Genomic DNA, 22111 nt, shown 5'->3' with positions numbered 1-22111 from the left:
TTCAAATCCTTCTTTTCTTTTACCAATGTTTCTTTAAGGAAAAATATTTTTTATTTAATCAAAATTATCTACTGCTATTGCTTTAAACATTGCTGTGCTTCCTTGTTCTTTCTTTCTAATAATTGATTGATTTTGTTTATTTCATATAATTACTTTAATACTTTTAGAATGGAAATAATAAGTATAAATAGAAGAAATAATATATAAAATTGTTATAAGAACGTTCTAAACTATTTTATTCACTGTTATAATAAAAAATATATGGTTATGCACTTCAATATAAATCTCAATACATTTATTTGTTCTCATTGTAAGTTGTATTTCAAATGCAATGACAACTTTTCATGGGTTTGAAACTTTTAAATACATAACTTTTTGCTTTGAATTTAATAACAATAAGACTATAATATATTTTATTTTTTATTTCATACATTTAACATTCAAAACTAAAACATATATACGACTATTCATTCAAATTTTGAACTTTTAATTGAAGTTGGGTGCATAAAATTATATCCAAGCATCAATTATCAACAACTATTTCATAGTATTTATCTTTCATTAGCACTAGATCGTGGCGAAGATATAATTGAACTGGGGGCTTTGCTCAATGGAAATCAGACCATAATATGGGTGAATGGACAAAGTTGGGTCACAATTCTACAGAAGTCAATTCTGCGAAATGAGACCTCTTTAGAAATGGGTACCCTATTTTAAAAAATGGGCACCTGCATTCGGCTCGGGTACCCGATCCTGAATTTAAAAAATGGGCACCCATTTTTTTAAAAATTGGGTACCCGATCCTAAATTTATAAACAAGTACCCAACAATGGGTACCTATTTTTTAAAATTAAGAGTTATGCCTCAGCTTAAATGCCCATGTGGAATAATGATATACATGTGTTGAAGTGTTTTTCCTTTGAATTTTAAGAATAATACATAGAATGTCATTCTAAAAGTCTCTTTTGTCAATTGAATGTGTTCATCATGTACAAACTGTGAGGCCTCGCCCCGACCCATCGTAGCATAGCGATACATTATTATTATTTTGATACTCACGACTCGAGATGTCGAGACATTCTCGGATACTTGAACATATTATATTATTTCATGTTGTGTGATGTTACTTTCAGATATTCGAGTTCGTCATTTAATGCTTTATGAACATGTATGTTGATGAAATAAGTAAATGCAGGATTAACACTTTGATTAAGAGATTTTAATAATTAAGAATATGAGTAGGATGAGAGAAACCCTGATTGATTTGGAAGATGTATGTTTTAATTTATGTGACTTCCTGATACATACATACATATGTGCATGTGATTTTATGGGACTACTGATGTGTGCAATGAGTGTGCAGGATATTTTAGCCGAGAAACTCGACAGAGGAACGAAACTAATCCCTATGTGCCATTCGTGGAAACCATGTTGTTCATATCTTATTGTATTATGAGATGTATGAATGTATTTTTCCTGTGATCAGTAAATTTAAATGTTTCGTAACTATGTTCTTATAGTGTCACTTGACACTTGTGAATTTGCATATGCATTCCAGCATGCTAGTTAGGGTTATCTGTGTAACCTTTGGACCTAAGTCGAACTAAGTAGTAACCTTTTTTGCTAATTTTTTCTTAATCGAGTTTAGTCACCCCTAATCTAGATTAGTGCTTAATCTACATTTTGGAGTTGTTAGTTGGTCCTAATTATTCCTAGCTTTTGTTTGGTTCCAAATCAATTCCTAAGACCTTTAAAACATGAAATATGTATACCCAAGGGGTATGGGTATGGGTTGGGGGTATTTTCCACCCCCGAAGCCCCTTTTATTGACTTTTGAGGTCACTCAAAAAGTCTTTTTTTGCCTTTGTGCGAAAATTGAAAGTGGTTACCATGAGTTGCATGACCTCAACTCCACTTAGTGGTTAACCTTAGGATTGGTTGAGTTAGAAACTTCTAGATTTGTAGGTGAGTGGGTGAAGTTATTGCCCTTTTTGGTGGTTGAGTTTGCATATTATTTAGAGGCCATTTTTGGAGTAGTTTGGTGGTTACCCAATCTCTACTTTTAGAGAGGAGTCTTGGAAGATTGAAGGAAGGAAGAGAAAGCTCTTCTCAATTTGTTCATTTTCCATTACCTCTTTGTGAAGGTAGGAGTTCTTCATCTCCTTTGTTTAGATTGTTCATGCTTGTTTCATGCTTATGCTATTGGGATTGTTTTTTTTTATGCTTCTATGTATGTTGGGTATGTGGGGAAGGATTGAAACCATGTTTCTTGAATGCTTTTCTTTCATGTTTTGTGTTTGAATTTTGAAGTTTTCTTGTATGGGTGTTTTGGCATTACTCACCCTTGGATAGGGTAGAAGTGGCCAATTTCGGGAAAGGTCTTTTTAGTTGGACTCCAATAGTGTAGAGTCTCTTCTCAAGACAAGAAGAGGGAGAGAGGGTAGGGTGTTATGGGCCCCTACCTGTCAGCACAAACCACGTATGAGTTTTGGCATGTAAGAATAGAAGAATAGAAGTTCTTGAATTATAGCCCTGATTGGGCATCTATTTTGGTGTTGTGTCGAACGTCTCCTATTGGAAAAATCCACCTTTCCCTAGTTTTGATTCATTGTGAATCTTGTTGTGAAAACCTAGTATGAATATGAAAGTTTAATTTTGCCTCTTGGTCATGGTTGTTTGACACTTGATCAGATTTTGTTCCCTCCACAATCTTAGCAATGTGTTGCAAAAAAAAAGAAAAATATGGAACCCTTGATGAGGGACATGAAGGAAATTATTTGATTGTTGAAAATTAGAGATTGAAATCTTATGAAAATTGTATTTTAAAACTTTGTTGTAATGGCAGCGACGCCAGGTTTTCTACCTGGTTCTTTCCCAGCTGAGCCTTTGAATCAGGTTTGCCAATAAAATAGTGGTTGAGTATTATTGCTTCTCATGAGTGTTCTTGGTATTTTTCGATTATATGGATGCACATCAAAAATAAGGTGAAATGATGATGTTCAATTAAGCAAAAATTTCAAGTTTCTTGTATGTTGAAAAAATGAAAGTTATCTTATGAATGAAAGTTCAGTCTTGTGATTTTTGTAAACCAAAAATCAATCTTGCAATGTTGTTTAAAGAAGTTATTCAATTCTTAGCTTAACTATGTTTTAGCAAAATTCAATAGCATTAAAAATATATATATTTATTTATACCCTCCTTTGAGTAATGGATAAAATCGGTTTTCATACTCAGACAAATATTTACCTTTATGTCTTTTGTTCTTAAAATTTTCAACACTTAGAAAAATTAAGACAAAAAAAAATTGTCCCAAGAGAGCAAAAACTATCTGGTTTTTGTATGGGCAGGCAAAATTTAATTCTCATGTGAAAACAGAGAATATTCTCTGTTGATGCTTTGCTTTAAAAATTTAAATAAAAATAAATGAATAAAACCAATACTTTAAAATATCCTAAATATACTATGTCTTACCAAATAAACTTTTGCCTATAACTACCCTTCACCTCTTTTTCCTAGTGCAATCCATTTTTCCTTTCTCCCCATCTGTAGTGCATTAACTTGGGGGAGGGGTGAGGGGGGGATGGCTTCTTATGTTGTTGCTTCAAAAAAAAATTATTAACTCTTTTTGGCATTAAGCATGCCATGTTTCAAAGGGTGTTTGAGGGTAATAAATACCCTAGGATGGTGCATAGTAGGGAGGAGTCGTTCTTGACTATGACTCCCCACTTAATTCAGCGCTTGTTTTGGTGGGTGGGGATGGCATATTAATGCCATAGCTTGCTTTAGCACCATAAATTATGGCAAGGTGGGTAGTATGTATAGTGTTTGTTTTAATTAATGTAGTTAGTTTATATTGTTAAAAAAAAAATTCTAGTTTTGTTTTAATTTTAAGTTTAGTTTGTTTTTAATTTATTTATAAGTTTCTAAAGTTAGCTAGTTAATATGTTTTTTTTTATTAGTAACTTGATTAATATGTTTAGAGTTTTTAGTGTATTTTAGTGTGAATTTAAAGTGGTGTTAACTATTGTTATTAAGATTAGTTTTCCTCTTATATGTTAATTTATTTAGTTAAGTTTTTTCATTAGTATTAAATTAAGTTAGTTTAGATTGTTTTATATTAGTTAAATTATTTTAGTTTAGATTTATTTTAGTTAGTATTAAAAATATAGTTTAGTTTAGTTTTGTATTAAAAATTAAGATAGAATTAAATTGAAGTTAGTTTAGTTGTTTTATTATTTTAGAAAGTTTTAAATTAATGATTAGTTAATTAATGGATTTTATTAAAATGTTAATCAGTATGATTGCTTTAAAATTGTAGCTAATATTGTTTTAGTTTTGTTAAAGTATTGTTAAAATTTGTAGGTAATGTTTCATGAAATATTTTATTATCTTAGGCAAATTTAAATTTAATTCATATGGTCATTATATTGGGAATGTTTTATTGGATTTATATAAAATTGTGATTGGAATAAAATTAAATAAAGTATATTGACGTATATGTTACATGTGATATTATCTTAGTTAGTTCTTTGATTTAATATTTTAATTTAATTAGAACCATTTTCATTTGAATTGTTATTCAATATTTCTTTAAATAAAATGTTATATTAGTAATGAAATAACAAAACAAATGTGGATATCAGATTAATAACGAGAGTTCAAATTTAACGATGTATTCCTCCACAAGATTTTAAACTTAAGATGAAATGCAAAGAACCTTTACTTTAACTATGAACACTACCATATCAAACTTAGAGCTTTTTAATTATTAATTTAAAAAAAAATTGCGTGTGCTTTTTTGCCCTCGTATTTTTTTGGGCATGACACAAACATTGAGATTGAAAAAATGTTAAGAGTCATTAAGAGTTTGTTTCAGTCAACCCCTTAATTTAATATTTTTTACCTCCACAAATAGGTAGACAAATATATTTGATAAAAAGATGCGTAATAGAAAACATCCATGTCATGGAGGAACACCCCTAAATTGATGTAGAATATTAATGATACATAAAAGATAACTAGGTAAGAATGATAAATGAATAATATAGCAACAAACAGAGTGGGAGAGCATTAAGAAGTTGCAACATTACACTTAGGATAGTTGATTGAGATAAGTCTTGTCTACTACCATGAGAGTCAATCAAATAGTGAGATTTTTATAGACCTTCTTTCTGTGTGTGTGTGTGTGTGTGTGTGTGTGTGTGTGTGTGTGTGTGTCTGTGTGTGTGTCTATGTGTGTGTGTGTGTGTGTGAGAGAGAGAGAGAGAGAGAGAGAGAGCTTAGTAAAGGTAGGGAAAAGCAATTTTAGACATTGTTGTGCCAAGAAACAAATGTTAGGAAGGTTCTTTTATGGAATATGCCCATTTGAATCCTAGAATCTATCAAGAAATTTGTGTGTCGTATTCCCATTTGAAAATTTCAATTTTAATTCAAATCTTTGACTACTTACCTTTCTTCTTTAATCTATGATATCGAAAGAGTTACAATTGAAAAATGAATACTTTCATTAATGCACTAGGCACAGTACTGATGTATGAAATTGGCATAGGTTGCAATCTACAACATTAAAATCACTTCAAATATTTAATAATAATTAAATTTTCATTATACAAGATAATTAAAATCCTAACCTACCTCAAATATCAATTTCACTCACTCGTGATGGAAATTAAAACACTAGTGATGATGAAGGAGAATATAACACATTTATAATAGTGGAATAGATATATATGGAAGAATATGTCTATATTTAGTTCCATTTGAAGAAACAAAATTGAGGGGAGAAGAGTGTAAGGAAAATAAGGTAATCTAAAGGTGTTCATATTAGTAGCCTATTCTCTTTTAGCTACATAGAAAAATTTGAAGATATTTAAGAAGAATAAAAATACAATTGCATAGAGGTGGAGAGATCTAGATGGAATAAAGGAGAACTATAAAATCATTGTTCATGTTATACTATGAATATAATTATAATTCGTCCTAGACAAAGCCTTAACTTACATTGTGTTAAATCTAAAAGATAAATTGCAAACCAAAAAACAGAGAAAGAGAGACATGATTTATCATGGTTCACCACAACTGTGGCTATGTCCACACCGAGAGCAGAGCAAATATATTATTTAGTCATTGTAGCTTACAACTTACATACACAGGGCTTTGCCCTTATATTTATGCAATAGTCTTCAACAGAAGACAAAAAGACAAACAAGAGGAATATGAAATGAACAGTCATGACAATTGGACTTCACATCCAACAATCTCCCACTTGAAGTTCAACTCGTGCTACAACCTCATATCTGAATATCCTCCCACTTAAACTCTACTTTCCCTTACCAAATCCCATGGTAAGAAATTGTCAAAAGATAATATTTGTAGCTGGAATAGCAACCATAGCTAAACACTAATCACATCCAACTATCCATACAACATCGGTAGATTTATAACCACATAACCAGCCCATACAATAACTCACCAAATATACCATCTTCCAACAAAACACACCAAAAAACCATTGATGTGAAAAAAACTAGAAGATCGTTATAGAGAAATTTAAATTGCATGAGCAATGCCAACTATAAGTTGACTCCATCTACCAATCAGCACATAGAAGGCATGGCATTAACTTGAGATGATTTGCGAACCGCAACCAACCTGCTACAAAAATGACATCTTTCAAGTCCTCATGAAAAGACCACATATTGCTGTTAAAAAAAAATGAAGTACAACAACAATAGATGATCTCAAAAAACTCTTGGAAGGAACACTAACACAAATGATAACTCATCCTTCTACCAACACCATCAAGTGCCCAGCTATGTCAAGTATGATCTCCTTTACCTCCCCATATGAGAGCATTTACAACACCCAAACACCATGAATAAAAGCTCCTATAAACAAGAAGATCAAACTCCAAACATTCCAAAAATTAGGAACAATATCAACCATCTCCTAAATGCACGAGGAGATAAATCTGACAAATAGACCAAGCATGGGGAGTTAGAATGCTCTTTCAAGATACACCAAGTCTCAATGACTCTTCTCCAAGAAAAATCTCCACTAGGTCTATAATGAACTCGTGCCCATCCACAGGTGTAGGCTATTCAAACTTCATGCTGAGACCTCCAAAGAGAAACCATCTCAACAAATGTTCTCTACACCAAGAGAGCTGTAGCCTCACCCAAGCCTCATAGTTTTCAAGAGCACCTCCATGGTCAATCCGCCAAAGTACCTGATACCAAGAGTGCTAACCAAGATCAATTGTCAAAACTCCCACTGCATGTCTGCATAACTAGGGAACAAAACATGACAACTTGATCTCCACAAATTAGAACCTCATGCTCTAAAGAGCATAGCCTACCATGAGAACTTGTATCATGTCAACACTCTAATCTAGAATTAAGAGCTCACCATGATAACACATCTCCAATCACATGGAGGAAAACATCTCATGACAACAATTTGTTTTTTATTTTAAAAAAACTCCCACTACACAATGAAAGTGAACTTTCCATGGTATCAAAAACAATAATAAAAATGATACCAAATATCACACTGAAGCTGCAATTTCTCCATAATCTGGACAAGCATAATGAAAACAAACATCTCCCAATAAAATTTTGAGAAGTCTCCCTTAACTGTCTCCTTATACAAGCTAAAAAGATTTACTGGTTGAGAAAACAATTTTTTTATTTTACCTTGTCTTCTCTGTGGTTCCTCAGTGCTGATTGGGAAGTGCAACTGCATTGCATAGAGTTTTACAACAGCAGCTCCAGCCTATATCTTATGTACCTGTATTTTTGGGTTAAAAACTTTTGATCTCCCTCAACGCCTTTTCCACCGCATTTTGTAATGACCCGTACCAATAGGCCACTAAACAAAACCCTAAATTTAATACACTGCTAAAATATATTGCTAGAATAAAAGAAACAATAGTGCCAATGCATTCATTCAATGAAAACCAAATGTTTTTACAAATGATATGGAAAATTTTAGCACCAAAACATTATGACATAGCACATTACAAAGAAACCCTAACTGGTTGTATACAATTGAGAACTTGTTGCAACTACAGATTGAAATGAAGAACCTGGATTGATCAAATATTGGAGACTGACTGGTGAAGATGATATGGTGAAAGTGCAACTCCAACTGAAACTCCAAATCAGCAATTAAGCACAAATGAAAGGACTAAAATATCCTTTCCACAGCTGCAATAATTCAGGTGATCTCTCACACCCTCAAAATTGCGTACCAATTGAGAGTTTTCGTTCTCAATGGCCAATTGTGACTATTTGCAAAAACCCTAGGCTCCACAACACACATAAGAAAAAATCAACAATAAATCTCGATGATAGGAAATGAGCCCTCAATGCCTATTTATTCTTTTTTCCTTGATAGGTCGGCCTCCCTTTTTAATTTTTCTCCACTTCTTCCAACAACCTCTAGAAGCTTTTTTTTATTATTATTTAATTTATAAAGTTACCTTGTAATATATATATATATATATACATATATCTTTATATATATATATATATATATATATATATATATATATATATATATATATATATATATATATATATATATATATATATATATATATATATATATATATATATATATATATATATGTGTGTGTGTGTGTGTGTGTGTGTGTGTGTATACATATGTATACATATATGTATGTATATATATATATATGTATATGTATATATATATACATACATATATGTATACATATGTATACATATATATATATATATATAAATTGATAACTTTATAATTAATTCCTCCAAAAAAAATGGGACATTACAGGTCCGCCCCTCCTAAAATTGCTTGGCCTCAAGCAATCTTAATGCTGGATGCTACAAAATCACTTCTCCCTCCCAAGTAGCATCTTCAATAGGTAAATCTTTCCACTTAACTAGATACTCTCTGCTTACTCTCCTACGAAGTTGCTTCTCTCTACTATCCAGAATGAATTCTGGCACTAAGATCAATTTCCCCTCATCATCCAAGGGAGGTAATACTGCAGAAGGCATCACATTCTAAACCAATGCCTTTTTGAGGTATGATACATGAAACACATTGTGTACTCGACCATCTGTGGGAAGATCCAACTCATAAGCCACCTCACCAACTTGTTTGATGATCTTGAATGGTCCATAATAGCGTGGCTTGAGTTTCTTTGTACCACTCTTCTTGAGAGTGGACTGCTTATATGGCTACAACATGAAGTAAACCATATCATTTACCTCAAAACTACGCTTAGTCCTCTTCTTATCTGCATACTATTTTTGCTGGTTCTGAGCTCTAGCAATGTTGTTTTTTAGAGTAGCAACTATATCCTTACTTTCCTGTAATAGTTCACCTGCATGGGGTACTCGACTATCTCCCAACAACAAATCTAAGAAACTAGGTGCCTCATAACCATAAAGTGCCATGAAGGGTGTCATTTGTATAGTCATATGATATGTAGTATTGTAACAATACTCATAGAGATATATCCATCTAACCCAAGCTCGCTATTGATCTGCCACATAATTCCTCAAATACCCTTCCGCCCATTTGTTTACAATCTCTGTTTGACCATCAATCTGTGGGTGATAACTAGTACTAAGTGTAAGCTCAGTGCCACACAACTGAAATATCTCCTGACAAAAGTAACTCATGAAGCGGTTGTCCCTGTCACTCACAATGTTCCGAGGTAACCCATGTAATCTAAAAATCTCTCTGAAGAAGACCTTTGCCACCTGAGTTGCTATGCAATAACGATAGGGGAAAATGTGAGCATATTTTGTCAGCCTATCCACCACCACATAGATACAATCACACCCCTGGGCCCTAGGCAAGCCCGTAATAAAATCCATAGAGATGCACTCCCACTTCCTATTAGGAATAGGAAGTAGCTGTAGGAGCCCTGCTAGATAAGTGTGCTCTTGTTTGTTCTGCTGGCAAACATGACACTCATGCACATATTGTAAAACATCACCCTTAAGTCCCTTCCAAGTGAATCATTCTCGTACTAACCTGTAAGTCTTGAAATACCCAAGATGGCCTGTTGTAGGTGAATTATGGAATGCTCTAAAAATCAACTGCTTCACTTTCGATCCTGGGACTAAGTAAATCATGTTCTTGTATATGATCAAATCATCTATAAGAGTGTATCTGGTGTCAATTTTTGTCCCCTCTACTATAGAAGAGGCTCACATGTCTTTGGCATATTCTGCTATAATCAAGTGTTGCCAATCCTCTGATATCTAAATCATAGAAGTTAGGTGTGGCCTATGGGATAAAGCATCTGCAACAATATTTTGTGTCCCCTTAACATATGTGATATCAAAATCATATGCCTATAACTTACTCACCCACTTCTGCTGATGATCATTCAGGTCCCATTGTCCCAAAAAGTGCCTCAAACTATTATGATCAGTTTTAATACAAAATTTGCTGCCCACAAGATACTGTTTGGATTTGGCCAAGGCATGCATGATGGCCAGCATCTCCTTATCATATGATTGTTGAGATAATGGGTGTTGCACACATTGCATAATATTGTTATTTTATTATTTTATTTTATTATGTAATGTTGTGTCGAGATGGACGTGCAACATGTAAAGATTCCCATGGAATATTCTTGATGAGTTGTATTGTAACATTGTGATAATATTTTATGTAATTATTTAATATTGGGGGAAAGAATTAAATGCCCAATATTAAATGTGGGGTCAGTGGGTTAGGTAGCACGTGGTTTTAGCACATGGTTCATGTAATACCACTTAGTGGTTTTGTGGGACTTGCTACTATATAAGCAGCCACAAGGGTAGTTGTTGTAGAGAGTGAAGAGGAGAAAGGCAAGAGTCGAGTAGGACAAGGCTTGATAGGTTAGCCAAGGGAGCATTTGTGAAGGTTGAAAGCATGTCATGGGATGTGTGGATTCGTGCTTGTTCACATAGTTTGCTCGGTTGTGGCTATGGCCATGAAGGCTTCCATAGTTGTATGGCAATGGTATTTTTTTGCTGAATAATACATGATGATGGATGCTTTTGGAGGCTGGATTTTTCCCTCAATGAGGGTTTCCCAGGGTATATCTTGTGTCACAATTTTGTGGGTATGTTTTCTATTCTCTTGCATGTGGATTTTAATTCCGTGTTTATTTTAGATCTATTATGGGCTATGTGGAAATGGTTATATTCTTTATTGCCAAGTTTCCTTACAAGTGGTATCAGAGCTTGGTTTTGGCTTGGTCATGGGTTTAAATCTCCCTGGTGCCTTCCCGACCTGCATAAGCACCTGGTATGCGCGTCAAGGGGGAGATTGTTGGGTGATGCCACGCGCTCCCCTGCCCACAGGTGGTTAATTATGTGGTGTTCCATGTTCACTAATAGTCATGGCTTTTGGTGCAACGACAAATGGGCCCTACAATTGGTATCAGAGCTATGGTTTTATTATTATAACCCTAGATTGAATCCATGGGAATGCATGAGAGGATAAAAGAAAAAAGGGCAAGATATATGAATGATTTATTGCAAATCTGAGGGTTTTGGGTTTACTATTGTGATGGGATGTTAAAATATTTGGGCATGTGAAATTGTTGGAGAAAAGGATTTTTCGGATGTTTCATTTAAATGAGGGTTTTGGGGGGTAGCATGAAGAAATGCCCTCTTGGGTAAAAACAGACCTCACCATTGAATCCGAGTCGACATTTCCATAAAATTTGATATATAATATGCCCTAGTTTGGCCATGTTCAGAGGAAATGAAAGAGTTTTTTGGTTTCAGCCCATGATGGCCGTCAAATTTAATCCCGTCGGAATTTTCGTCACTGAAAAAATTTAAAAATGAAAAATCATACTAAAAATGGTAAAAAGACTGTCTTAGTAAAACGGCCATAACTTTCTCTCAGAATATCAAATTTTAGAGTTCTTATAGGCGTTGGAAAGCTAATTCAGAGCACTACAACATGGTGTAGGTTTGGTTCTATGATTTTAAAATTTTGTTAGATTTTCAGAGCCCTAAAGTCAGATGTTGTTTATTTTGAGCATGGATTAGGGCATAACTTGGGCATACGGAGTCGGATTTTGAACTTCGAGTAGTCAACGAAAAGCTCTTGGAGAGCTCTACACATTGGTTTAGATTTGGTGCAGGTTTGGCATGATTTATTTGTTTATATATTGATCTGAACAGTTTATAGATATATTTTGACTATGGTAACATTGTGAGTTTATGGCATTGGAGATTTAAGATTTGATGTCATTGTATACTCAAGTTTGGTCTCATGATGATATGGTTATCAGTTTTTGGTTTGGATATGCATGATGACTTGTTGGATCTACAAGTTGTGCAGTGTTGTAAGCGGTCTATACTTATAGGTTACATTTATAGCTTGGTTATGTGTTGTCTTTGCCCATTGATCTTTCATTATTGATGCATATTCAGATTGGTGGCTTGGATTTGGGTTGTCTATGCCCTAAGTCACATGATTTTATCTTCATGTAGAAGGGATGAGATGTCGTTACCAGGTACAATCATGGCAAAGGATTGTGGTTGACTATTTTATGCTGACAGGTTGGACATATTGAGAACTAGATGCTCGGTTCATGGATGTGATCATGGTGCCATGGATTTTGGCATGACATGATTGGTTATACAGGTACATCCTTGATGTTCATTAGCTTGGATTTTCTGATTTGGTTATGGTGGTATATCTTCTTGGTTGAGGATCATGGTTATTTGGTTTCTTTTGAGGAGCGCATGATGTGCACTTTGAGTTCTTTGATAGTTTGATGCCTTGGTTGATTCTCATGGTTAGAAGATGGTTTTTCATCATTATGTCATGGATAGCTTGGATACGCGGTTTAGTGGGAGCTTGTGACAGTGATGGGGTGACAGTGCAGGATTAGTTCCTAGTTTGGTTTATATCTTCTTGGTTTGGAGAGGATGGATTTTATGATGCCATAGGTGACTTGGTACCATGGTTGAGTGGGAGCTTTGTTGGCATTGATATATTTATTGAGTGTTTGCAGATGTTGGAGGTTTGTCTTAGATCCTGTTGCTACAGAAGCATCTTTGACATTTGCATGGTGCACTTGTTATCTTCATGGTGTGTGAAGATGGTTAGATCTTGAGGACTCATGGAGTTCTTGGTTATCTTCATGGTGTCTAGAGATGGTTCTTCCTGGTATGTGGAGATGGTTTTCTTCATGGTGTGTGGAGATGGTTGCATCTTGAGGACTCACAAGGTTCTTGGCAAAGGTGTGGTTTATGTTTTTATTTGACATGTTATCTTTGGTGTGAGGATGGTTTCTTTATTATGTCATGGTATACTCTTGATACGCATTTAGAGTTGTGACATGTTATGGTGTGTTCATGTGGAACATGTTATCTCTTTGGTTGAGATGGTAAGATCATGTTGTCATGTTTATGTTCCTGAGGCCATGGTTGAAACTTTGACATTGATCTTGGTTTAGTTTCTTAGTATTGAGTACACTGATCATAAGTTGGATACTTCATGATATTTCTATGTTGCATTTGGATTTGGCATGGATTGATTGGCTATAGGTGCTCATGGATACTTAGAGACAGTGGTGACACTGATTTCTCTTGGATTAGAGAAGTATTTGTTGGGACGGTTGATGGTTTCAGCAGGAAGTCCGAGGGGTAGTCACGTAATATGGACTTGAGAGGAGATTGTTCTTAGATGAGTCTTGGTTGGAGACTTGGGTATCTTGATGAGCATTCTCATTCCCCACTCTTGGTCTACTCGACGGTTTGCTACTTGAGAGGTATAGCCCATTGTTTCTCTCAGTTGCATTATATTTATGCTTGTCTTTCATGGATATGGATCTTGAGCTATGGTACATGAGTTAGTTCCGGAGGGTTCATTTGAGAGATGGTTTAGCATTGGTTATCTCCATGTGCATATGTTGTTATGCTGGTTGAGTTTGGGAGATGGTTTTATATTGGGCATATTCCTTGGATTAGGAATGGTTATTCCTTGCTTTAGGAATGGTTTTATTGAGTTTGATCTTCTTGTGAGAGGCTTACATCCATGATTAGTTATATGGTATGGTTTGGGTGTTGTTGAGGCTTCTTGTTGGGGTTTTATGGAGGAGATCATACTTGCACAGTTTACATCTAGAGATGTGTGTAGAAGGACATGATACAGGTTATGATTTGCATGGTTTCTCCGGTCTTGGTCATCTTCTTGGATGTTCAGTTTTTCTTACATTGGATTTGAGATTGGTTGGAGATTGTGATCACTGGTTTGTGCTCATGTATGTCATATGAGAGATGACATGGTTCTTTCTTTCTCTTTCCATTGTTGGTTGTGGAGAATTTGGGAGACTATTGGAGACTTGTTATGAGAGTTGTTATTGCAAGATATCATTTTATGTATTGTGGATGTCCTTGATACTACATGGATTCACTTCTTTGAGATGTTGTGAGTGGATTGGTTATAGATTTGACATTATCTTTTGCAGTGGGAGCTTCTTGGTATATATGTGGCAGGTATTGCTCTTGAGGCTTGTGATTGCAGGTTGCAGATTGGATATGTCGGTGATATGAGATTCACTTGTTATACCTTTGAGGTATGGATAGTTGGATGGGTTGGCACTTTGCTGTGGGTACTATTTCAGCTATGGATATTTTGACAACTATGGATACATGTGATTACATTTGGATCAGGTTTTTGTGCTTGGAATTTCAATTGGTATAGGATTTTATGATCTTCTAATGCGACAGGTTGGGTAGTTTTCTCTTTGGATGGCTTCTATGTATGTCTAGTGGGAGTGGCATAATAGGAGGTGAGATCATTCATGTTTGAGATGCTGGATACTTTGATTTTGTCACGGGTACCAGGATGGAGCGCTTGGTGTATTTTGATCCATGATGGTGGATGTGCTGGGAGGGATTGTTCCCTTGTTCATTAATGTGGCTACGAATTGACCCTATGCAATGTATACAACAAGTGGGAGATTGTTGAGATAATGGGTGTTGCACACATTGCATAATATTGTTATTTTATTATTTTATTTTATTATGTAATGTTGTGTCGAGATGGACGTGCAACATGTAAAGATTCCCATGGAATATTCTTGATGAGTTGTATTGTAACATTGTGATAATATTTTATGTAATTATTTAATATTGGGGGAAAGAATTAAATACCCAATATTAAATGTGGGGTCAGTGGGTTAGGTAGCACATGGTTTTAGCACATGGTTTATGTAATACCACTTAGTGGTTTTGTGGGACTTGCTACTATATAAGCAGCCACAAGGGTAGTTGTTGTAGAGAGTGAAGAGGAGAAAGGCAAGAGTCGAGTGGGACAAGGCTTGACAGGTTAGCCAAGGGAGCATTTGTGAAGGTTGAAAGCATAGCATGGGATGTGTGGATTCATGCTTGTTCACATAGTTTGCTCGGTTGTGGCTATGGCCATGAAGGCTTCCATGGTTGTATGGCAATGGTATTTTTTTGCTGAATAATACATGATGATGGATGCTTTTTGAGGCTGGGTTTTTCCCTCAATGAGGGTTTCCCAGGGTATATCTTGTGTCACAATTTTGTGGGTATGTTTTCTATTCTCTTGCATGTGGATTTTAATTCCGTGTTTATTTTAGATCTATTATGGGTTATGTGGAAATGGTTATATTCTTTATTGCCAAGTTTCCTTACAATGATCTCTCAGCTCCTTTGAGTTTCCTACTCTCATAAGCTATAGGATGCTTTTCATGCATGAGTATAGCACCAACTCCCTCTCCAGAAGCATCACATCGAAGCTCAAATGACTTCCTGAAATCAGGCAATGCTAATACTGGGCATGTAGTCATTATTTCCTTGAACTACATAAAACACTCATGTGCCTCCCAAGTCCACACAAATGCCCCTTTCTTCAACAAATCTATCATGGGCGCTGCATGTTGTGAGTAGCCACTAACAAACCTACAATAGAATCCACATAGACCAAGGAACCCTCTTAACTATGTAAGGTTCTCTGGTGGTGGCCAATCAACAATAGCACAGATCTTTTCAGGATCCATTCCTACTCCTTCTGCACTAATGATGTGTCCAAGATACAACAATTTTGTCATCCCCAAATCACATTTGGACTCCTTGGCATACAAGGAATCGCTCTGTAAAATTCTTAATACTGTCTCCAAGTTCTCTAAATGTTCCTACCATGTCCTACTATAGATCAAAATATCATCAAAGAAAACTAGCACAAATTTCCTCAACTAATGGTGGATGACCTTGTTCATGGTGGACTGAAAAGTGGCAGGTGCATTAGTCAAACCAAAAGGCATGACTACAAACTCAAAATGCCCATAATGACATCTGAAAGCAGTTTTTTCAATATCCTGCTCTCGAACTCTAATCTAGTGATAGCTTGATCTCAAATCAATTGTTTTGAAATAACAAGCCCCATGCAATTGGTCTATCAACTCATCGATGCGTGGGATGGGATACTTGTTCTTTATAGTTCTCTTATTCAACACCCTATAATCAATACACATTCATAGAGTTCCATCCTTCTTTTTTACCAAAACAACAGAAGATGCAAAAGGTGACTTACTTGGTCTGATGTATCCCATTGCTAGCAACTCGTTGATGATGCTCTCGGTCTCATCTTTGAGTCATTTTGGGTGCCAGTATAGTGTGATCATGATAGGCTTATCACCTTCCTCCAACTCAATAATGTGCTCAATACCTCTGTCTAGTGGCCTGCCTGGTGGAATCTCACTAAATACCTTCCCATACTTGATTCTCAATTTTTGAATATCTACATGATATTTAGTCTTATGTTGCTCCCCCTGGGTAGGCATCAAGGCACATATTGCTGCCAACTCTATATTATTATGCCTGGCTAATCTCTCCAACCGCCTAAATGAAATAGTCCTAACATCACCATTACAGATAGCCTTCAGCACATGAGTCTTGCCATTCACCACGAATCGTATCTCCATATCCTCCAATCTCAAGGTAACCTCCTTCAAAGAATGTAACCATTGCATCCCAAGTACTATGTCCATGTCACCCATATTGACCACATGATAGTTTGCCTTAAACTCATAGTTGTTTAGGTGCAAAGGTAGATCTCGCACCATCCTTTCACAACGAAGAGTATATCCATCAGCTACCTTAACTCTTAGTCCCTCGAACTCCTTAGTAATGAGTCCAAGCCTCCTTTTTCTCAGCACTATCTACCTCTTGTTCACCCTCTACCTCATCAGGATCCTCATCCTGGTGCTCTGAGATGTCTGAATCTGAACCTTCATAATAAGCCCACATCACCTGATTAGCCTTCCCCTTAGGCTTCATAGGACAATCATGACCAAACTCATAGGGACCTTTGCAAAAGAAGCATAGCTTCTTTCTACACAAGTCATTAAGTGTTTCCTTATCCCAAGGTGCAGCTAGCTTGTCTTTTGAGTCACTAACCTTCTCTTTACCCTTGTTGAATTCCCCTTTGTTATCTCTAAATGATGAAGAACTCTTTGAACTAAACCAGTTTGTTGGAGCTACAAGTTCCATACTACGAGCTTTCTTCATGGCTTCTTGTAATGTAGAAGGATCAAAGGCCTTTACCCACCCCTTGAGTGGTTCAGTTAATCCCTCTGTGAATAAAATGACTAGCCTCCTTTCTAAAATGTCAGGCACCATCACTACAAGCTTCTGGAAGTCATTGATAAATTGTTCTAAGCCTCCTGACTGTCTCAACTGGGCTAACTCTCAAAAATAAAATTCAGGATTGTTTTTATCAAACCTTTCTATTAATCTATCCACAAACTCTTGATAAGTGGTTACCTGATTATGTTGCAATGTGATCATGCCATGTGTCCACCAATCATGTGCTGCCCCATCTAAGTGTAAAGTGGCATACTTGAGTGCTTTAATTTCTGTCATAGTCTTCAGAGATAGGAAAGTATCCACCTTATGAACCCAAGCACGAGCAGTCATTTTTCCACTGCCATCAAATGTGGGTAATACTAACTTGTTGGTGACCTGTTGCAACTCACTGTGTTTATCTACTTGTTTCTGCATGGCAGCTCTATAGTTCAGGTACCTGTCAAATGTCCATCCATTCTGTACATATTCTGGTAATGAATCCCACTCATTCCTCGCTTGTTGGAGTTCATCTACAATATCTGTTACCATAGCATCAGGTGTGTGTGTGCTAGAGTTTCTTCTCTAAATGTAGGACTTGTGGGTTTATCAGATGTTCCAGACTGTGTCCTATGTTGTGATACTACTATGCTTCTATCATCTTGATCATGATTATTTCTCCTATTTTCCCCAATCAAATGTTGCATCATAACCATCATTGCCTATGTACTTGCCTCTATTGACTATAGAAGCCTCTCCTGTTGCTGTAAAGTCTCATTATCTCGCACACTTCTAGATGGGCTTGGAGAATGTCTCTCAGCCATATTCTTAGTTATGCCAGTTCCTTTGTAAACTAAATTAAATGGTGGCTAGGTAACCCTATCAGGCTGGCAAGAAATCGCTCTGATACCACTGTAATGACCCATACCAATAGGCCACTAAACAAAACCGTAAATTTAATACACTGCTAAAATATATTGCTCGAATAAAAGAAACAGTAGTGCCAATGTATGCATTCAATGAAAACCAAATATTTTTACAAATGATATGAAAAATTTTAGCACCAAAACATTATGACATAGCACATTACAAAGAAACCCTAACTGGTTGTATATAATTGAGAACTTGTTGCAACTACATATTGAAATGAAGAACCTAGATTGATCAAATACTAGAGACTGACTGTTGAAGATGATATGGTGAAAGTGCAACTCCAACTGAAACTCCAAATCAGCAATTAAGCACAAATGAAAGCATTGAAATATCCTTTCCACAGCTGCAATGATTCAAGTGATCTCTCACACCCTCAAAATTGCATACCAATTGAGATTTTTCGTTCTCAATGGCCAATTGTGACTATTTGCAGAAACCCTAGGCTCCACAATGCACATAAGCAAAAATCAATAATAAATCTTGATGATAGGCAATGAGCCCTCAATGCCTATTTATTCTTTTTTCCTTGATAGGTCAGCCTCCCTTTTTAATTTTTCTCCACTTCTTCCACCAACCTCTAGAAATTTTTTTATTATTATTTAATTTATAAAGTTACCTTGTAATATATATATATTTTAATTGATAAATTTATAATTAATTCCTCCAAAAAAAATGGGACATTACATGTTCCACAACTCTTTTGCACTTTCTAGATTATTTTGTGCCTCTTGCCTTTGAGTAATGCGTTGTCACATACTTCCGCAATGGCCTGTACGGATTGACTAACCTTAGCTTCTTTTCATGTCCTTTTCTATTCTGGTCTATTTATGCCCACTATAATGAAGTTTTTAACTCTCATCTTGGCCTGCTCTACACTTTTACTTGGCTCTGACAGACTGCTCTTCTCTCTATGATCTTACATGCTCTGATACCAATTGTTAAATCTAAAAGATAAATTGCAAACCACAAAACAGAGAAAGAGAGACATGATTTATCGTGGTTCACCACAACTATGGCTACGTCCACACCAAGAGAAGAGGAAATATATTATTCATTCATTGCAGCTTACAGCTTACATACACAGGGGTTTGCCCTTATATTTATGCAACAATCTTCAACAGAAAACGAAAAGACAAACAAGAGGAATATGAAATGAACAGTCATGAAAATTGGACTTCACATCCAACACATTGTGTTCTCAAATGCAAAAACAAATGTTAATTAAAAAACATTTGTTATTTGAGACAAAATTCATTTATGAAGGAAAAAAATTAAAAAAATCAAATTTTAGTCATGCTTGTCTAAACACAATAACTTTTTTTCCAATTTTTTTTTGGGATATTTTCTACACAAAATATACTGATCATGAAAAGTATTCCCATCTTCTTGCCAACCAGAGACTTGACTTACATCCTGTCGTCAACCGTGGAAGCATTCAAAAGAGATGATTATCCCTAATCTTTCTACGCACAAACGTATTCCTCACGAAGACAGTCATTTTCGAAGACCAACTTGATCGCGTTAGGGAGTGGCATTGGTCGACGCTGTCAAATCATTCCTTCGTTTTATTCACCATTGACGCGTACTCGTTGGATTGACGGTTTGGAAGTCCTCGAGCGTAGAAAATTTCAAAATTTTGGATGGTTGGAACAAAGTGCAAGATGATTAGTTTATCTGCATGAGGAATGCAGGGATCAGATAATCCACTGCGATGTCAAGCCTGAAAACATTCTTCTGGATGATGATTTCAACCCGAAGATAGCTGATTTTGGACTGGCAAAGGTGTTGGGGAGAGATTTTAGCCGTGTATTGACAACCACGAGAGGGACCTGAGCGTACTTGGTGACCGAGTGGATCTCAGGGCTCCCAATCACTCCAAAAGTAGATCTATACAGTTTTGGTATGACATTGTTGGAAATTATATCCGGTCGTAGAAATTTGGATTTAAGGGTGGAAGAGAGCAGGTTGTACTTTCCTCCTTGGGCTTCACTGCAAATTCAGAGAGGAAACATGATGGGTGTTGTGGATGTCAGAATCGCTAGTGATGCAGATATGGAAGAGTTGAGAAGAGCTGTTGTGGTTGGGGAACTATGAATGCGAGGCCGAGCATGGGAGAAGTGGTGAAGATATTGGAAGGGAGAATGGAGACTACTGCGCCACAAATTCCAAGGATACCACAGGCACTTGTTACCAAGTAGAAGACTATGACAGGGATACCTTTGTTCATGTCCGAGATCGTTAAATTTTGAGCAGTTTTTTATGTCCAAGTATTAAATAAAATCCTCACGATAGATGTGAATGGCTTAACCATCACACACTAATGCTTCATTCCTAGAGTATAAGTGTTAAATAGTCAAAGTTTGACTTACTTTTCAAAGCTGAATTAGTCTGGCACAACACCGCTGCACGTGTAGTGACTCAAAAACATCTTACAAGTTTAGTACATGTTTGTCTCCCTTTTATCATTTGACTTTCACATTTCTAGTATATTGGTATTGTTTTTCAAAATTTGTGGATAGTGAAAATATATATTTATATCGAAGGCATTCGCTATATGGGATGAAGGAGCTGATAGTTGCAATCAATAGTTCAAAGTTCCTAAAAGACATAGACGATCATTGAGGTACATCGTAATCATTGGTTTTTATCATTAAATTTCTCCTATTTTACACACATCCATGGCACACAAAGAAGTGTATGCACATTAGAAAGGGTACTGACTAATCTCTAAACAAAATGACACTAAAGACAAAACAAAGTCAAACTTTTTTTTTCTACATTCACGAAAATGTAGTGATTTTTTGTCAATATTTTTGTTTTAGTTTTCGACTACAAACTATGCAGATCATGAAGATTAAATGCTTCAAAAAAATTCATGATGCTTTCAACTTTTTGAAATTTGGTCAACTATACAGTTTGTAGGAAGGATAGCCACATCCATTGGAAAGTTCATTGTTAATAGTCACGTGCTAGAAGTACCTTATAAATTCAATAGTTGAAAGTTGGGGAAAAGACAGGCAATCGTGAGACAAATTTGACCCATCCATATTGCAATAAACTACATTTTAATAATAATCAATAATACTTCCCTCTCATATTTGTTTCCTTTTCAGTTGCACAACAAAATGAAAATTTATCATTCTTTGGGATACAACTCTCATTACACAACTCTATAGAAAGACAATTTATAGATAACAGGTCTTTTAAAAAATGCATAGGATAAAGCAGAGAACAAATTATCTACCGCTTAGAGGCCCCATTATCTCCCTGACCTTAAAGACTTGAGGACATGTGAGCTTAGGGTTTGACTCACTAGATTTCAGTATAGGGTTAAGCACATGAGACCCTAGAGAGTAGAATTGGTGTTCATCTGGTTGGTTGTGAAGAGCTTGTGGAAGTCCCTAGTGGATGAGCTGCTAGCAAAGAGACAACCTTTCTCTATTAGAGCCTCATGGGCCAACTCATAGCTTGCAATAAATGTTGTTGGTTGAGGCTTGAATTTGATTGTGAAAATTGTACCATATTTTGCCCTGGCATTTTCTATGTAACCTTGGAAGCTATCTGTACTAGGT

This window comes from Cupressus sempervirens, chromosome 10 (assembly GCF_028749045.1).
Source record: "Cupressus sempervirens isolate cs-2001-9-10 chromosome 10, ASM2874904v1, whole genome shotgun sequence".
Classification (NCBI taxonomy): Eukaryota; Viridiplantae; Streptophyta; class Pinopsida; order Cupressales; family Cupressaceae; genus Cupressus; species Cupressus sempervirens.
The sequence above is the reverse complement of the archived record's forward strand: the minus strand, read 5'-3'. Positions refer to the sequence as shown.